This window comes from Drosophila nasuta, chromosome 3 (assembly GCF_023558535.2).
Source record: "Drosophila nasuta strain 15112-1781.00 chromosome 3, ASM2355853v1, whole genome shotgun sequence".
In the NCBI taxonomy this organism is placed as follows: Eukaryota; Metazoa; Arthropoda; class Insecta; order Diptera; family Drosophilidae; genus Drosophila; species Drosophila nasuta.
In genome coordinates, this window is record NC_083457.1 from 43,540,102 (window position 1) to 43,557,627 (window position 17,526).

At 36.4% G+C, this 17,526-nt stretch overlaps 1 protein-coding gene across 2 annotated transcripts in view; it reads left to right on the top strand.

Annotated features, from left to right (window-relative positions):
• Nucleotides 1–1,765: 1,765 nt before the first annotated feature.
• The window catches only part of LOC132791642 (trichohyalin), a 69,070-nt gene continuing 53,309 nt past the window's right edge, over nt 1,766–17,526 (top strand). For both annotated transcript variants that reach the window (XM_060800653.1, XM_060800654.1), the window contains exon 1: nt 1,766–2,314. The gene's annotated coding sequence lies outside the window, so the exon portion shown is untranslated. The remainder of the gene's footprint in view (nt 2,315–17,526) is intronic.

The window sequence follows — 17,526 nt, forward strand, 5'->3', positions numbered from 1 at the left end:
TTTTATAGAATATGACTTGGGCACAAACATTTCATTTTAAATTTAACAATTTAAGTAAGTAAAATTTAATCTTTTATGGAAATAAAATATTTTATAAGAAGTATTTCTTTAAAGTTTGTGGATAATTCAAATTTTCCACCAGTTTAATTACATTTCGATTCATTCATTAAAAACTTGTTAGAGCAATTGTAGTGCGACTTGCTGAACAAACTGTTTCCGCTGCATTTCTCTGTGTTATTGTTGTTTTGGAGGCCTGTTCTGTCTGCACTTTATCACGTCACACTAAAAACAAGTTTGCGAGCTCAGCAACAAGTTGCCAAAGTTGTCAAAGCTTTTGTTTACATTATTGAGCTAGGAACTTTACAAGTGCGGCAATTAGTTGCACACAAACTTGATACAAAAGTTTGACAAAAAAATAGAAAACGAAATAATGAAAAACATCAGAGATTAAATAAACAACACATTCAGTTGAGAACTGCAAATGAAATGCAATGAATGACTTCACACTGAAGAGACACGCGAGATAAGAATTTTGTACGATCAAGTTGAGATTATTTGTACAAAATGTTGTCATTGGAAAACTGACTGACAACGCGGCGTATACGTTAATGTTTATAAATAAAGTATAACGAATGGCTCACGGCATTGCATCATTTATTTACTTGGTCGAATTCTATGAATACAAATTGAGCTGGCGGATTTTATTAGCACCATTTCTTACAACTGACTAATCACAATCGCCAGAATTAACCAAAATACGATCTCTTGTTATGTTGGGCAACATTGTTGCTTTGCAACATTTTCGCGGAGGGGTGACAGTGAAAGTTGCTGGCAACATTTCTGTTTGTGTCCCCGACAAACAAGCAAATTCAATATGTAGTATTTGTTTGCTGGCTTAAGCATAAATTAAATGTGGAACGACAACGACGACAACGTACTCTCTGATGTCCCATAAATTAGTTGATGATGCTGATCTCATGCAAAAAGAAAAAAAATAACAAAAATCTGCCACAAATGGGTCGGCAACTATAAATTTTAATGTGTTTATAAATAAGCAACAGACGCACCTAAAAAAAATAAACTCAACTATAAATTATATATCACAACGTCCCAGCCTCCAATTAAAATAACACTAAAGAAATCGCAAAACAACGACAGCAGGGAAAATGTAGAATAAATTGGATTTGTTGCCCTTACGTTATGGAGCGCTTGCAACTTTGTTTGAAAGCGCGCGCCAAAAGCATAAGGAAAGCTGCAACATGTTGATAACGATATGGAGCCGGCGAATTTCAAGCCAAAAAACAAACCCACACACATTGAGCACGCGAGAGAGCGCAAAAAGACACACCGAAAATGAGAGAGACACATAGAGAGAGTGCCAACGAGCGAAAGAAGCAGAGAGTGAGAGAGCACAGCATCAACAGTCGCTGCTGACGTAGTCGACATTGGAGCCGGCCGCCTTCGCTCAGCTTTTGCCTTTTATACACCTTCTCTTCGGGTATGGCAATTACGTCACAAATGATGTTGAACTTGACGTATGACGTGAACATTTATTAAATGCTTGAATTAAACCAAACTTGATTCTTATTAAATAAACATAATTTAAAGTTGTTTTAAGTTAGTGTAAAATGCTGTTCTCTTTGCCTGTAGTGTGCAACGTTCTGCCAGGTTAGAGTATCTAGGCGGCGGCATAGCGAAGTTTTGCTCTGGCTGCTTCTGTTGGCTTTGCGTTTGCGTTTTTTCGTGTGCTTGGAACAGTCGCAATTTTACTGTCGCTGAGGCCGAACGTGCGCGCGGCCAACGAGCCTATTGAATTAAGAAACGGAATCTCAAAAGAGCCGTTAAAAAACGACATATTCTTCTACTAACAAATCGTATGGCAAGTGCATTTCACAATTGCAGGTGAAATTTTTAGCGACACCTTCTTTCAAGCCGGGCGCTATCTTTAGGCCATTGTCGGTGTCTTTCAGTGTGTGTTGGCTAATTCGCTAATTTCTGCGGCCAGTCAACGCTAATTGGCTAAATCTGTGGACTTTTTGTCGGTCACCCCCCCTCAAGTAAATATCAAGTTTCAATATTTACCGTGTGCTCGACAAAAATTCGAGAATTGTCGGTGGTTTTCGGCTTCGTTTCGCCAGTTGTCAATTTGCCGGTGAATTTAGAAATCGAAAATTGTTAATTGTGTTTGTGCCAAAAAAATAAAGAAAAAAGATTAAAACAAAAACCAACTGTTTTCCGTTGACTCTGATTGGAAATTGTTTTCTGTTGATTCGACCAATTTAAAAGCAACCGAATTGAATTGGAAACTTTAAAGGTTAGTGTCAATCAATTGCAGCTCGAATTCTCATTCAAATTAACGCTAAATTTATGCAAAAAGACACTTTTAAATTTCACCCAAGTTGAATATGAAACCGTCTGGCGGATTTATTAACACAAAAGTTATGTAAAGAACTCACAAAAAACTTAAAAATAACAAATACTAGTTTGGTAAACAAAACTAACGCCAAAAAGATAATTATGAAACTAATCTGCGAACAGTGTTATTTAAATGTGCTAAAAAAAAAAATACAACACGTGCCTTCGAAATTGGCCAATTTATTTAGTTTCTAGGCTCATAAAATTTCCATTTCTGAGCAAGTGTTTATAAGATTTAAATTATGTTTGCTTTTCATTGCCAAAACTATTAAGTTTTTTGAAACTATTTTAAAATATGTTTTGTTTTTTCTGATCTAATTCTAATAAAAAACTGATCAAAGAATATAAATACTTTAAATATTTCATCAATGTAATTGAATAAAATATGTTAAGTATTGTTTTTGTTAAATTTACATATAGTGAAAAAATAATGACTTGAACCTCGAAAAATGTTCAACTACAGATATAGATTTGGGGCAGCTTGGCAAGTTGCCATTTTCTCAGCCCCAAAAGGTTCGAGAGTATCAAACACACTCTAATTAAAAGTGCGAACTGTGCTTCCCTTTTTCGGTTTTTGTGTGACCGACCACTTGACGGCCACGCCCCCCGATGGCGTGTAACGCCTCTTTCTCCTATTACCAACGAGCGAACGAACACAGGAATGGACAGACGGACAGACGGACTGAAGGTTTTTGTGCTTTTTGTGTGCTGTTTGATCGCCTTTCGTGGAGTTAATAAAACAGTAGATTTATGTACTAGATTAGCTCGTCAACAAAAGGCAAGCGCACATGATGATGAGCGGGCACAAGCGGGAAGGTGGGGAAGAGGTGCTTATAGCCTTGGCTAGCAGTAGTTAGTGCCCCTTCTCTCGGTTGGTAGGTTCTATAGGCTAAAATCCGTTTATTAATGAGCTGTCAGTTGGGGTGCAACTGAAGCGCTACAAAAGATGACACAACACAGTTGAAATGAAGTGCCATTGAGGGATGGGGAAGAGGAGAAGGGGAGGAAGGGAAGGGGAAGGGGAAGGGGAAGGGGGCTTCATCTCGCTTTATGCTCAAATCCTTGGCTCATCAATTAATGTCGCTGGCTACACAAAATGTGCCTATGTGTCCTTGCCACAATTTTGTCAATCAAAAGCACATTTAAGTCGTTGTAGTTGTTATTGTTGACTGGCCATGCAAGTGCATTCCATATTCATAAGTCCAAAGGGAGAGTGAGAGTGAGAGTGTGTGTGGCCCAAAGGCAGGCAGGTAGCAAAAATAAAAATCGTTAAAATCGATTTAACTGGCGTGTGGGGGAGGAGGGGAGAGATGAGCAGCGGCAACTCCAAAACTCGCAATGACCTTCAGCCAACAGCAACAGTAACAGCATCGCCATCAGCCACAGCCTCCTTCTCCTCCTTTATCCTCTTCCCGCTGTGATATTCGTCAAGTGTGGCTGCGGCAAAGATTCGGGCCATAGCCAAATGGCGAACGCGTCGTCGTCGTCGTCGTCGTCGTTTGGTGGGCTCATAAATAAAAAAGTAGACGGCACATTTCTTGCCAGGCTCCTCGTTCAGGTGCTCGTCCCATCGCGCATATATTTAGATATTTAGCAGCACACTAAAAATACATTTGTGTGTGTTTTATATTTTGTTTTCTTTCCTCTTTTTTTGTGTGTATTTCTGCAACAACTTTGTTGTTGGTTTCTGTTATTTTCGGCCAACAGGAAAATAAAGCCCTGCACAAATGCTGAAGGCATTCGCCGAATCAACCAACCAACCAACCAAACCAAACAACAACAACAACTAACGAATACTGAAAACATTTGCCGGCAATTTTGCTTCAACTTAGGATATCACAAAAAATGCCACATGCGAAAAATAATAATAAAAAAAAAAAAAGAACAAAAAAGCGAAGCAGCAATACTCTGGGAAATACTACAAAACTTTGCACATTAGTTTGAAGTACTTTGATTTTGCAATCAAACTTAGAATTGTGGTGCTTCAAAATTTTATTGAGATTATTTGGAGAATGCCTAGAAGTGAAATTCTATATTTTAAGTGTAGATAAAATTCTTTAGATCTTGACCCGGATATCAAGAACTGCAGTTTTGTTTCAAACGCAGTAAATCAACTTCAATTTTTAATGCTTTTGCATATTTTAATAGTCATTCATTCATTCATATTTGTATTCGGAATATCAAAAAGCTTAATAAACCTCAACATTTCCTTGTTTGTTAATTTTTATTCTTTTATCAATGAAAAGATACAAAAAAAAAAAAAAAAAATATTTGCACAGCTGAAAATGAAATTTTTATTGTGATTTATAATTTATGTTATTTAAAATGTATGTGTATACTTTTAAAATAAAGAAGATTTTTTATGCTGCTTTTTCTGCATCATCTGCAATGTTTTGTTTTCATACCTTTTCTTATTTTCATAAATTGCCTCATGCCTTATTGAAGAGTATGAAGGAAGCAAACAATGCGAACTAGACATTAACCAAAAATAAGAAGAAGAATAAGAATAAGAACATGTGCCGAAGAGTCGGAGAAAATAAAAGTGAAGCAAAACCATTACTAAGAAGACAATATGATAAACTTGTGTGCGAATGTGAGATGTGCGATGCGAATGCGAATGTTGATGTGAATGGGAATGTGAATGAGGTTGTGTGGAGGGTTCGTTGCCAAACAACATTTTGCAGGCAGCATAAAAATAAAGAAAAAAAAACAAACCCAAATGAAATAAGAAATGGCATAAAAAATGCAACAGCTACCCAGAAGCAACAGGAAACGTAAAATAACGAGAGAGGGGTGAGGGAGAGAGCGAGAGTACGAGGGAGTCAGCAAGGAGCGATAAGCGAAGCTAAGCTCAAGGAATTTGCACACGACCCCAACAAAAAAAAAAAATGTAGTGGAGAGTGTAGAGTGGAGAGTTTTGCTTGGATTTTTGGAACACTTGGTGGATCGTTTGGCTCGCACTTTAGTTAACAGTTTGTCGAATTTTAAATGTACTCGTAGCTCATAGCTGGTACTTGAGAGCGAAAGAGAGAGGGAGAGAGGTAGAGGGAGAGCGAGATGGACGTGTCCAGCTTGGACTATGGGCACGAGCCGGTCGAGCACACTTCTTGCTGCTTAGTTTTTGAGCTGCTCCTGCTTGCCTGACTGCTGACTGTTGGCTGCTGCTTTTGGCACTTGGCACGCTTTTAATGCTTTGGGCCAAGGTTAGCACGAAGCACACATAATGATGAGTAAAGAAGTGGCAAGAAGCAGCAGTAAATAGAAGAAGAAAATGGCGAAATACAAATTGTATAAAAAAACAGATAGGAGGCCTGAAGTGGGGCGCGGCTGTTGCTGTTCGCTTTGAGTGGGGCATAGAGATAAAAGCGTAAATAGAAGCGTGGCACGAAATTTCAGCTCACTTTTCTTTTTTCTATTTTTCGTTTTTACCGTTTTTTATTTTATTTTGTGCTTCTTCGTTTTTTTTTTTTTGCGCTGCTTTAGATTGGCAGACTTGAGCGGTCCTTTGAGCGAGCGAGCGAGAGGCCTCTGTGTGTAAGAGTGTGGTTGATGTGGTGTCTGTGTCTGTGTGTGTGTCTGTGGGTGCGTATTGAAAGTGCGAATGTGCACGGAAGTAGGCAGGTCAACTTACAAAACACGCACAAATTCATATTAAACACCCAGTGGGATAAGGCGCTGACTACCTTGCAATTGCTTTATGAAATCGCAGCTATCGATTGCGCTCTTATAATCTTAAAGTTTTGGCGTATTTTATGAATATAGCTTACATCTTAGTAAGTAGTGACTTGGGTATTACTGTGGCTTTACACCTTATCACATATCAAGTGAATTTCACTTTCTTGTTAACCGAAAGCTTAAAAGTTCATAATAAAGACCGCGTGGTGTAAGGCCTCCAACTATCTTGTAATTTATGGAATTGCAGCAATGGATTGTGTTCTTATATGATCAAAGTAAAATATCAACGCTGCTCCTAGCTTAGTTATAAGTACGGGCAACTGACTTTGCAGCTGAATAGCTCATGAATATTCCACTACGAAAAGTGCATTTGAAAAAGAATCGTTGTCTTCTCAACAAAAATGATTGTAAAATCATATATTATATTCCCAGTGAGATAAGAAGTATAATTATGTTTATATTTTTTAGGGAAATACAACATATCGATCTTTTTGATGTATCCAATCGTATGTTATGTAGTCTTAATTTTTGTTACTCAGTACATCGTTGAGAATAATTTCCAGAAATATTTTACATATACTTTAATTCTATTATCATTTTTTTGAAAATAATTATGAATGTCATTTATTTTTAAATTTTTCTTGTAAGGGCAGCTGACTTTTCAGCTGATTAGGTCATGAATATGTCACTACAGCAGCTGCATTTGCAACTGTTTCCCATGTCAACACCTGAGGAGAAAATGTGTTAAATTTTCTTGTAATTACTTTATGAAATCTGAGCTATCTTAAAAGATTAAAGTGAATACATACTTTATGAACGTTGCATCTAGCTTTGTGGTTAGCTAGAGCAGGTGACTTTGTAACTGACTATGTCATGAAAAGAGCACTACAGCAGCTGCATTTCACACTGTTTCGCATGGCAAATAGTCTTTCTATATTTCTCTCTCTCTCTCTCCCTCTCTTTCTGGTGTCTCTTTCTATTGAATGCTTCCCTTGTGTGGTTTGTGCAAACTCATGTGGGAAATGTCCGACTGGGCAGTTGGGTTTTTAGCCATGTTCGTGTTTATCCTGCCCAGTGACCGCAGTTTAAACAAACTGTTGGCAAACTTACTTGGCTCGCCAGCGCTTGCCCATGTCCATGTGAAGTTGTCACCAGCATTTGACATTTCTTTCGCTCCCTCTCTCTCTTTCTCTCTCTTTTACACTCTCCCTCTCTTGTTCTATGCTGACTTTGCGTGTGTGTAATGAATTTAAAGTTTGCTCCACATACATTTTTCATCCGTTTGCAAATTGTTATGGGTTCGTTTCGTTTCGTTTCGTTGTGTTTTTCTTTTTTTTCCACGCAACCTCCTTGCTATTCGCTTCTCGCTATTCGCAGCTCACAACTCGCACCTCGTAGCTCTTACCACCCAACAAAAAAAATGGTGACTGACTGGCTCATTTTCTATTAAGGGGGGCCGCATGTTTTGTGAACATTGCGTGGGTGTCGCCACCGATGCGATATGAAGCCGCGTGTGTAGCAGGCGAGTCCTTGTCGTCCTTGGACGCGACACGATTATTAATTTGCAATTGCTGCTAATTGCATGGAATTCTCATTTCTCATTCATCTCTCTCCTGTGCACTCAGCTGCTGTTGCTGCTGCTGCTGCTGCTCTTTCATCTCCTCAACTATTGCCCGCTAATTGCGTAAATGTTTAGATAAAGATACCAAAAGCCAAAAGCAACTAAGCTCCGATTAGATAACCAACAGTCGGCGTTTCTCAGTGCTCTTGCTCTTGTTCTTGTTTGGCATCTTAAACAAGTTGATATTAGCTAATCGTTTAAGCTTCTTGGAATTTGCATTTTATGTTTATACTTCCACTTGAATTGAGCCAGTTAAACTCTTCGATTTCGATTAGTTTTCGTAGTTCAACAACAACAGCAACAAAAGCAATTTCTTTTTAATAATAAACACACTTGGAACGTGTTCTGGATTGAGGTCCCAAATCAGTGGGGAACACATAAAAGTAAACAAAAGAATCTCAAATGAATTTATTTTGCACATATTTTTGTGTATTGACGTATTTATTGAAATATGCGTATGCTAATCCCTTGGATATTGGCATAAAAAACCTATAAAATGAGCAAAATATGTTTTAACAGATGCTTAAGATAGCATTTATCGGTTCAAATATTCAACAGAAAGTGGTCAAGAATGTTTAAGAATTAATCACGCACAATAATATCTACAGTTCGGAAAAGAAGAAGAATAAGAGTTCTATTAAAAGAAGGAATGGAAAGAGATGAATTTTATAGAATAATTATATACATTTCGTGCTTAATGTAAAAATATTAAAAAACTAAATAAATTATATTTAGCCTTTCACATAGTTGGGTAGGAAAAATATATAAAAATTGCTAAAAATCCATACTGAACTTTATCTTATTTTAGGCATCCTGTTCGAAGAAACATTTGTTTGAATATCATTATAATTATACAGTAATAATTATAATTATGTAATAATAATTATACAGCAAGGGACCAAAATTGTTTTAGAATTAATAATGGAAATATTCTTATTTCGAAAAATGAAGAACAAGAGTTCTGTTAGAAGAAAACCAATTAATACAAAAAAATGAGTACATTTCTTTCTTAAATGAAATATATTATGCAACAAGAAAAATGAATAGAATTTAGGATGTACAAAAAATATCTTAAATTGATTACTGAACTGTATCAGATGTTAAGCGTCCGCTTCCAATCAACTTTCGTCTGAATAAATTCATTTGTATAGCTTAATTCATTCCTTACTATATAATAGCATTTATCTCTTACATAACTCTTCAAAAAGTAGTCGAGAATAGAAGAAGAAGAGCTCTTTTAAAAGAAGGCATAGAATATATTAACTTAATAAAATAATATAAAAAAAGTGAAATTTCAAAAAAGTTTAAAAATAGCTCAAATTTAAAATCGAACTTTATTTGATTTTAAGTATTCGCTTCGGTCAAAGTTACGTGTGAATAAATTCATTTTAATAGCTTAATTAATTCTTAACTTTATAACGGCATTTATCATTTAAATATTTATACAGAAAATTTTCAGTAATGTTTTAGAATTAATCATCGAAATATTCTAATTCCTCTTTCGAAAATGGAAGAAGTTTTTTTTTTAAAGATGGTCTAGAAAATATGGATTCAATAAAATATGATATATAAAATAAACAAAAAATGTTGCTTAAATAAAAGAATTAAGTCATATTTATGCTGTTCAAATTTCGAAAAGTATTAAAATAGCTCACATTTTAAAATCGAACTTTATCTGATTTTAAGTATTCGCTTCGATCAAAAGTTTCGCGTGAGTAAATTCATTTTAATAGCTTAATTAATTCCTAAGTTTATAAGCGCTTTCACCAGTCATCCAAAAAATAGGCTGTTGCAAACTGAGCCTGATTATTATATAAAAGCCAACTGGAGAATTAAACGTGTTGTGCAAATCGAATTCCATCAATAACTTGAGCGTATCATTGGTTATTGAAACTGATTTTATTTGCAATTTTAATGTGCAGCGATAATTAGCACTCGAAATGAATAAAAAAAGCTCCTTTTTTGTATTTTTCTTTTTGCTGGTTGAAATTGTGATAATTATACGAGTGCGCCGCAAATTGCAGTAAATCACATAAAATACTGACATAAAAATTAATTTGAAACAAACTGCGTGTCATTAAGAGGCACGAGTATGAATCGAAAATGATACGAATTTCCATTTGCAGCTGGCTATCAATTTGGATGGTTGGCTGCAGGCGCCGCTCTCTCTCTCTTTCTCTCTCTCTCTTTCTCTCTATATAACTCTCTCTCTTTCGCTGAGTCCGTGTTTTGCCAATCTGCTGTTTGATGCATTATAAATTGTTGACATTAACGTTGACATTAATGTGTGCTGAACGTTGTTTGTTATTCGTTGTTGTTGTTACTGTTGTTGTTGAGATATTTGTGTTCCGATGCGTTTGATTGAGCAACAACTGGCGACGCGACGACGACAACAAAATGAAAGTGATGTGCCTTATAAATAGCTGAAATCTAATCGATTCCCCTGGCAATTGACGCCATTTGATTATCGCCAAGTGTCCGACATCTCAGACTCAGTCGCAGTCGCAGTCCCCAGTCTGGGGACTGTTCATATAACATTTCCTGATGCTCTTTAGCTTGGCCTCTCGACGCGTCCTTGACCTTTTCCCTCTCTCTCTCTCTCTCTCTCAGCCCACGCAAGGCACAAATACAAATAAATCAAACTGGAAGCCAAGGCAAAAGGTTGGGCTGTGAAAAGAGCGAAAGCCAATGGACCAAGTGTTTGCACTCCAATACCCTACAATCATTAGCCAAGCGTAAAAGGGTTAGCACAACTTGACATTTAAATGCACAAAACTTCTCCTCATCGTGTTACACACATTACGCATACGCTCCGTTTGCTTTGCATCTAAACTTGAACTTGGCATTTTGTGTTTGCTGTTCTCTGTTTGTGTTTCATGTGCTTAATTAAGACTTTTAGAGGACACCCAGCAGAGAGAGAGTTGCAATTGCAGTTCAGCTAAACTTTATTCACAAAAGGGGGAAGAAAACAAAAGCTGACCGTTTGGGGAGCCATTTGTGGAAGTTTTCTTATTAATCAACCGCAACACCGTTGGACAATTTCAATTGAAATTCTCGTGTATTTTTTTCTGTTTTCGCTCTTGGTAATTATGAGTCTCTCAGTTCAGTTCTCTGATGCCGTGCCTTTTTTAGGGTCTCTTCATATTTTTGCTTTATGCTGACTTTGACAATTTGTGGTTTGTTTTTTTTTTCTTTTCTTTTTTTTGTACTTGGCGTCTGGCTGTAATAATGTCGCGTATCTGAAGTTCGTTAAACTGAAGTGTCATTCGGGGAACTCACTCGCAGCTCTCTTTGTTTTATAAACGAATCAAAGTTCAAGCATACAAGTTGAAGGTATTCGCTGTAATAACAAAAATCCGAAAGCCATGCCATGATTTGTGGCTTTCAATTACACTGCAAGAAAACAGCATGTAATCGTCACTTCTAGAACTCGATTTCGTTTCCGTTTGCTTGATTATCTTAGCGTAATAAAACTTAACGATTATCGACTGAATCCTCAAATAAAGTTGTGCCACAAAAGCCATGTTATCTAAGCTAATTAATTAATTTTGGCTGTGTTGTTGCTGTTGCTATTTCTGTTTTGCGCGTTTTTGCAACACTTAATTAATTGTTAATTGAATACTCGTAAATCTTTCTGGGTCATTGTTGCTCAGTTTCGAGTGCTCTGGACTCATTTAGTTTGCTCTGAGCTTGATGTTAGCTTTTGATAAGACACAGAAAGAGAGAGAGGCAGAGAGAAACTTCTTCTTGTTGGCAACAGTCTTGACTGATGTGGAGAAAGAGTTGGGCAACCTCATGTATTGATAAGATAAACACAGCGCTGATAAACAATGCCGATTTTCCACTCAAAACGCAACAAAAATAGAAGAAGTTAGTCATTTAAATAAATACGACAGCTGTCGCCAACATCATCTTCATCATCATCATCATCATCATCGCGATGATTATTAGCAGCAACGTTGCGCGTCATTTTGCATATTTATAACATTTTTCATTGCGCTCTCGTCATAGAATTTATAATGTGACTGCCTCCCCCGCTCGTCTCCTCACCTGTTTTATTTTTTTTTTTGGTAATGTAGTATTACATCATTAATTCAATGAACCAAACTCATCAAGTGGACCCATGCTGACAGTTGAAGAGCACAGACGAAGTCATCAAGACACCCAGACAGCAACTTTGCCACTTTGATTAATTTCTGTTAAACTTTATTTTTTTCTTTCGACGCTTTTATGGGCCACTTCTATGGATTAATTAAGAAAAAAAATACTTTGACACCTCGCCTCGTAAGCCAAAAACGCGTTTTGCATTTATTTTGTTTTGTTTCTTTTACAGTCTGCCCTAAAATAACTATTTCCCTTACCTTATGAGTATTTTGGGCAAGCTTTGAAGATAAAACAAAAAAATAAAAAAATAAACCTGTCAAGCGACAGTTGCAAAGTTCTAGACGGAAGAGTATTATTTTTTGGTATGTCAACAGGTTTGTTGAGTATTATGTGATCTGTGTGTTAGTATGATTAATTTCATAAGTATTTTTCCTGTTTCGGTATTCCCTAAATACTTGGATGTATTTAAATTTATGTTGGCCACCGGCGGGATTTATTTTACGCATGCAAACTTCGTCTTGGCGCTGGGTAACTTTTATTCATTGTGATTTGTTAGCTGCATATACCCTGTAAAAGTTGTTAAAGAGTAGTATAGAATATTAATACTTACAGCGTATGCTTTGGTCGATATTTCATTTTGCAGTTTTGTCAGCATGTTATTGTCTTCAATTTTCATGCGTGATCGCTTATCACGACAATCGCTCTCTCTCTCCATCTCTCTCTTTCGCTCTTTCTCTAAATATTTTGTGGTCTTGTCTCAGTTCTGGTTTCAAAAAGAAGAATGTAAAAAAAAAGTTGTCGCCTTTGCCATAGTTTTTTGTCTGTGTTTTATTTTGTTATGAACATGATCTTGAATTTCGCATGCCATGCGCATAAACTTTGATGTTGTGTTTTTTTTTTATATAGCTTTTCGATTTAACTGTTGATGCCATAAGATTGTTTACAGGTTTACGGTCTTTTTCTTTCACGAACTGAATATTTGATTTGCGTTTAGGGTTATTTTAGCGTGTTATTTTTTGTGTTACTCTTTTAGCATTTTGAGCTTGTTTTCAGTTTTTCGCTCGGCGAGACATTCACCACCTTTGGCTACACACCCGCTACCGCAAACTCTCTTTTGTCCCCTCCTTCCTTTTACTCCAGAGCTGTCACTAATTTTTTCGGTTCAAGCACACCCAAAAAAAAAGCGAAAAAAGCTCATTTTATGCGACTGGGTTTTATGGGCGAAAGGAATTTTGCATGCTAAATTGAAATTGTTGTGCGTGTGTGTTTGCAATTATAATGCTGCCATATTTCGCGGGCTTAAATACTTGGCCAAAAGTCATAAAAACATATTTTATGGTTTAAGTTTGAAATTTGTACAATTTATATTAGGTTTTTGTTTGGGTTGCTAAAGCGATTCTTAAACGGGGCGTGAACATTTTTTTAAATTCTTAATTTATGTGCGTATGGAAGTGTGAACAATACAAGTAATAAAAATGTTCATTAATTCCGGTAGCAGCTTTGAAATTTTTAAGTATTTTACCTAAGACGATGGACTGTCAAAAGCTGACGCATGGGAAACTTTTTGAAACATTAGAACGAGGTGCGGCAAAGCCTAGTTTAAACAGCGAGTGAGTAAGGAGCAACATCAACATGGCGTACTGCATTGATCAGAGAGGGAGCGCGTTGCTTGCAGCCAGACAAAAGCTTGAAAGCAAGGCTCGAGGAGATGGACAGACAAAAGCTGAAGACAACATCAAAAGCTGCACTACACATATTACTAACGCACTCAAATTACTTTTCATTAAGTATGCACAGGTCAGAGTGAGAGCGCCATAACTGCATGGCTTAAGGGCTCTCACATGCTTGTTGCTACAAAGTTGAAGTAGCAGAAGTGCAAGCGAGTAGGCAACACATGCACTCTTCGCTGCTTGTTATATGTGTATGTGTGCATTTGTGTGTATTCTGTTGTATTTGAAATCAAGCAATTCATTCATATTCAGTTTAATGGCATTTTCAAAGTACTTATGGGTATTCATTTATCTGCATTTGCTTGCCATCCTTACAAAACAATTTCGTTTTTTCGTTCTTGTTTTGCTGTAAAGCAGAATGGCCAAACCCAAAAATGTCAACTCCAAGCAATAAAAATGACAACAATTTCTGCCAGCTTAGAGCTGTCAAGATATGGGCGTAAATCGCAATGAGAGTAAGAGGGACAGCGAGAGGTATCAATGCTGCTGGCATAGAAAATTAATGTGTATTTAATATGTTTGAAATGCTATCAAAAAAAAAAGAAGACGAGAAAACCGAAATACGCACAAATTTCCGGCACATATTGCCACCGTTTTCATTCCATAAATCATTCAAAATAAATGTGAGCCGGCTATATATAAACATTTTGGGGAGTTTTAGGCGCTTCTTGGTTTGGTTTATGGTATTTCAATTCCCCCACCAAACCCCCGGAAAAAAACACAATAAAACGACCATCAGTCCGTCTGTTTATGCAAATTGAACGCATTGGTACTTTCTCATTTCCTACGCAAAATAAAAAAAAAAGAATTGAAATTGAAATCAAAATCAGCATCAAATATAAATTTCAATTTTTATATCGAACTCTGTGGTTTATTGCCATTTGCAATTAGCATTTTCGGTAATTTTGTCAACAATTTCGTACCTAATTTGATGTCAAATTTATTTCACCTTCCAGTCGACTTTGCACCTATTTATTAAATTAACATATCGACAAATGCGCACCGAACCATTAAATTGATAGTTAATTGAATTGTAAAAGGGCAAAAGACAAACCCAACTTTAAGCTAGCACAGATTTGCATTTAATTTTTTGTAGGTGACAGTTACATATAGTAGTAGAGTGGAAAAATGCACACACGGAGAGAAAGTCACAAAGAGTGCACACAATGCGTATAAGCCATAAACAAGCAGCTACAATAGAATACAAAAATGTAACAAAATTGAAATATGTGCAATGGAATTTTCACTGTTTGTTGCATACCCTGTAAGCACAAGGCAAGAAAGAGGGTGTTTTAACTGCGACTGTAGCATACTTTTCAGATAACTTTTGCTATGCATAGGTTGCAGGATATTTAAGGGTTATTCACATTATCAGTTGAATAAGACTTGCTTCTTTTATTAACCGCTACCAATAGGGCTTTGGCTGACGATCTGGTATATTTTGCACTCTATGGTATATTTTGAATGTATAACTATACCAATACACCAAATACAACCGTTGGTATACTTTTAGTATTATTATTTATTAGTATTTTTTAGTAGTATTACTATATCATTATACCAAATACAACATTTGGTACATTTTTAGTATTATTATTTATTAGTAACATTTTTATTAAATGCACTAAGTATATAAATATTTATACTACAACTTTTAGTATATTTTCTGGAAATTTTGCTGGAAATGTGTAGCGGGTATTTCATAGTCGAGCACACTCGTCTGTAGCTTTCTTACTTATTAATGCTTCGCTTGGGTTGCATCTTTTTTTTTTTGTTGCGCTTCTTTTCTCGTTTATTTTTGTTAGCTTCACTTATTTGCCTTTGTGCAGCTGCTGCTACAGTTTTCTTGCCTTTGTCAGCTTTTCTCTACTTCCCTTCGCACACACTTCAGACTCTATACGCTAATCCTGTGCGAAAGTCGCGACATTTTCGAGTTGTCAGAGATTTTTGCATTGTTTCTTTTTTTTTCGTTTCGGCAGCGCAAAGTCATTTGATGTCTATTTACTCGCTGCAACGGAACGAAATAGAATCTCAACGTTGGCAGCGCTTAATTTGAATTTGTTGTTTGCCAAAGTGACAGCAGAACAGCAAAAACCACACACACACAAAAAAAAGGAAAGAAAGAAATAAATTAAATTAATGCACATTTATTCGAGTCATCAAGTTGATGGGTCAAAGTGAAGTGCAATCTAATTGAAATAAAATGCAAACACTCAATTGTCATGCAGCAGAACAAAAGCTAAATTTATTTGTCTGTGACAATACGTATAAGCCTAGTCTAACAATAGAAATTCATCTCTGAATAACTAATCTAATCAATTGTTATCTCTTCTTCTATTTTTAGGTAAGCCCACACATACGCATATTTTATGTCTTTCTCTCTCTTTCTCTCTTGCTGGCTGGGAAATTGGTTAACTGGCCAAAACGGAAAGCAACCCTTTAGCTTACGAACAAATGGCACAATTTTTTGTTGTTGAACGAAACTAAAACAAGCAGCGGGACAACACGAAAAATAGCCAACATTTCTGTCGGGTTAGGAAAAACAAAAAAGAAAGAAAACGCAGCAACAGCAACAACAACAAAAATATTGAAGAAAATTCCAACATTTGATACATTCACAATCGAGTGTGTATGTGTGCGTATGTGTGTGTGTGTGTGTGTGATGCCTGGGTTGGCAAAATATTTGCTTGTTGATTTCGAGCGAACGCGGCGTCGTTGCCTTCATCTCTATACAACAACAGTGCGTATGTGTAATGCATGGCGAATATAACGCATACGCCGCGTGCAACACGCGCAATTAAGCAAAACGAAAAGAAAAACTACGAAACATTTTGCTAGCATGGAGCTTCAGCTTCAATAAAAATTACAAGAATTCGAATCCGAAAACGAGCCAAAAATAAATGCGAACGACGGCGAGTGCATAATAAATAAATATTTTCGAGTTGCGAGCTCGATAATTAATACAAAACTGCAACAACAACAGCAACAGACACTTAATGCACTATGCAGTTAATTTGCCAAGAGAAGAGAAGAGAAGAGAAGTTGGGGGAATTGGCAAAACAACGACGAACACTTGACCATAATCAGTCAATCAGTCGGCAAACGGGAACAACATTTGCGCTAATGAAGTTGTTGCGTTTATTTGTCGTGTGGCATCAGCCCACGCATATTAATAAATGTTGCAGTTGTTGTTCAGCACACACACACACAGAGAGAGCAAGGGAGAGAGAAATATATATAGTCATAGAAGTGCATGCTTTCGGTTCGCCTGAATTGGTCAAAGCCAATTAGGCGCATCGATTTGGTTGGCATGTTTAGGAGCATGACACAAGCCACATGTCGCATGGCCAATTTGGAGCACTTGCAACTGCGTTGCATTTGCACGTTGCAAGTTGCACGCCAAAATACACATGAATAAACTGCAAATACATATCGTATGTTCTCTTACTCGCTCTCTCATCTAACAAGCTGTGAAAACAATTTATGCAGCTGAAATAGCCCAGTTTCGGAGCGATTAGTGAGCAAATATTGAGCTGGGGCGGACTTCATTAATCAAATTTGCCCAGAACTTTCAGTGAATTATGGCAGCAACTAACTCAAACCTAATTGCATCACACGCTTATTAAATATTCAAAACTTGTCGTCAAGTGTGAGAGTTAACATATTTTAGGCAACTAAATCCTCAACAGTGAGCTTATATCATAGCTGAGGAAAATGTTCGAATATCTTAAATATTTTACTTTTATTATTACTGGACTTATTTATGAGGAGCTGTGCTATTGAATTTGCTGGAATAACACATTAAAATAGCACATCTGTCACATTTGCTAAAGTAAATTTAAATTGTTTAGTTTATAGTACTCAATATGGCAAAGTTAAACCGTTTTTTGGTGAAGTGGAACAGTTGTTTCCATAGCTTAAATATGCATACGCTAAATATTTAATAGTATTTATACAATTTATTTTTATTTATGGAAAAAT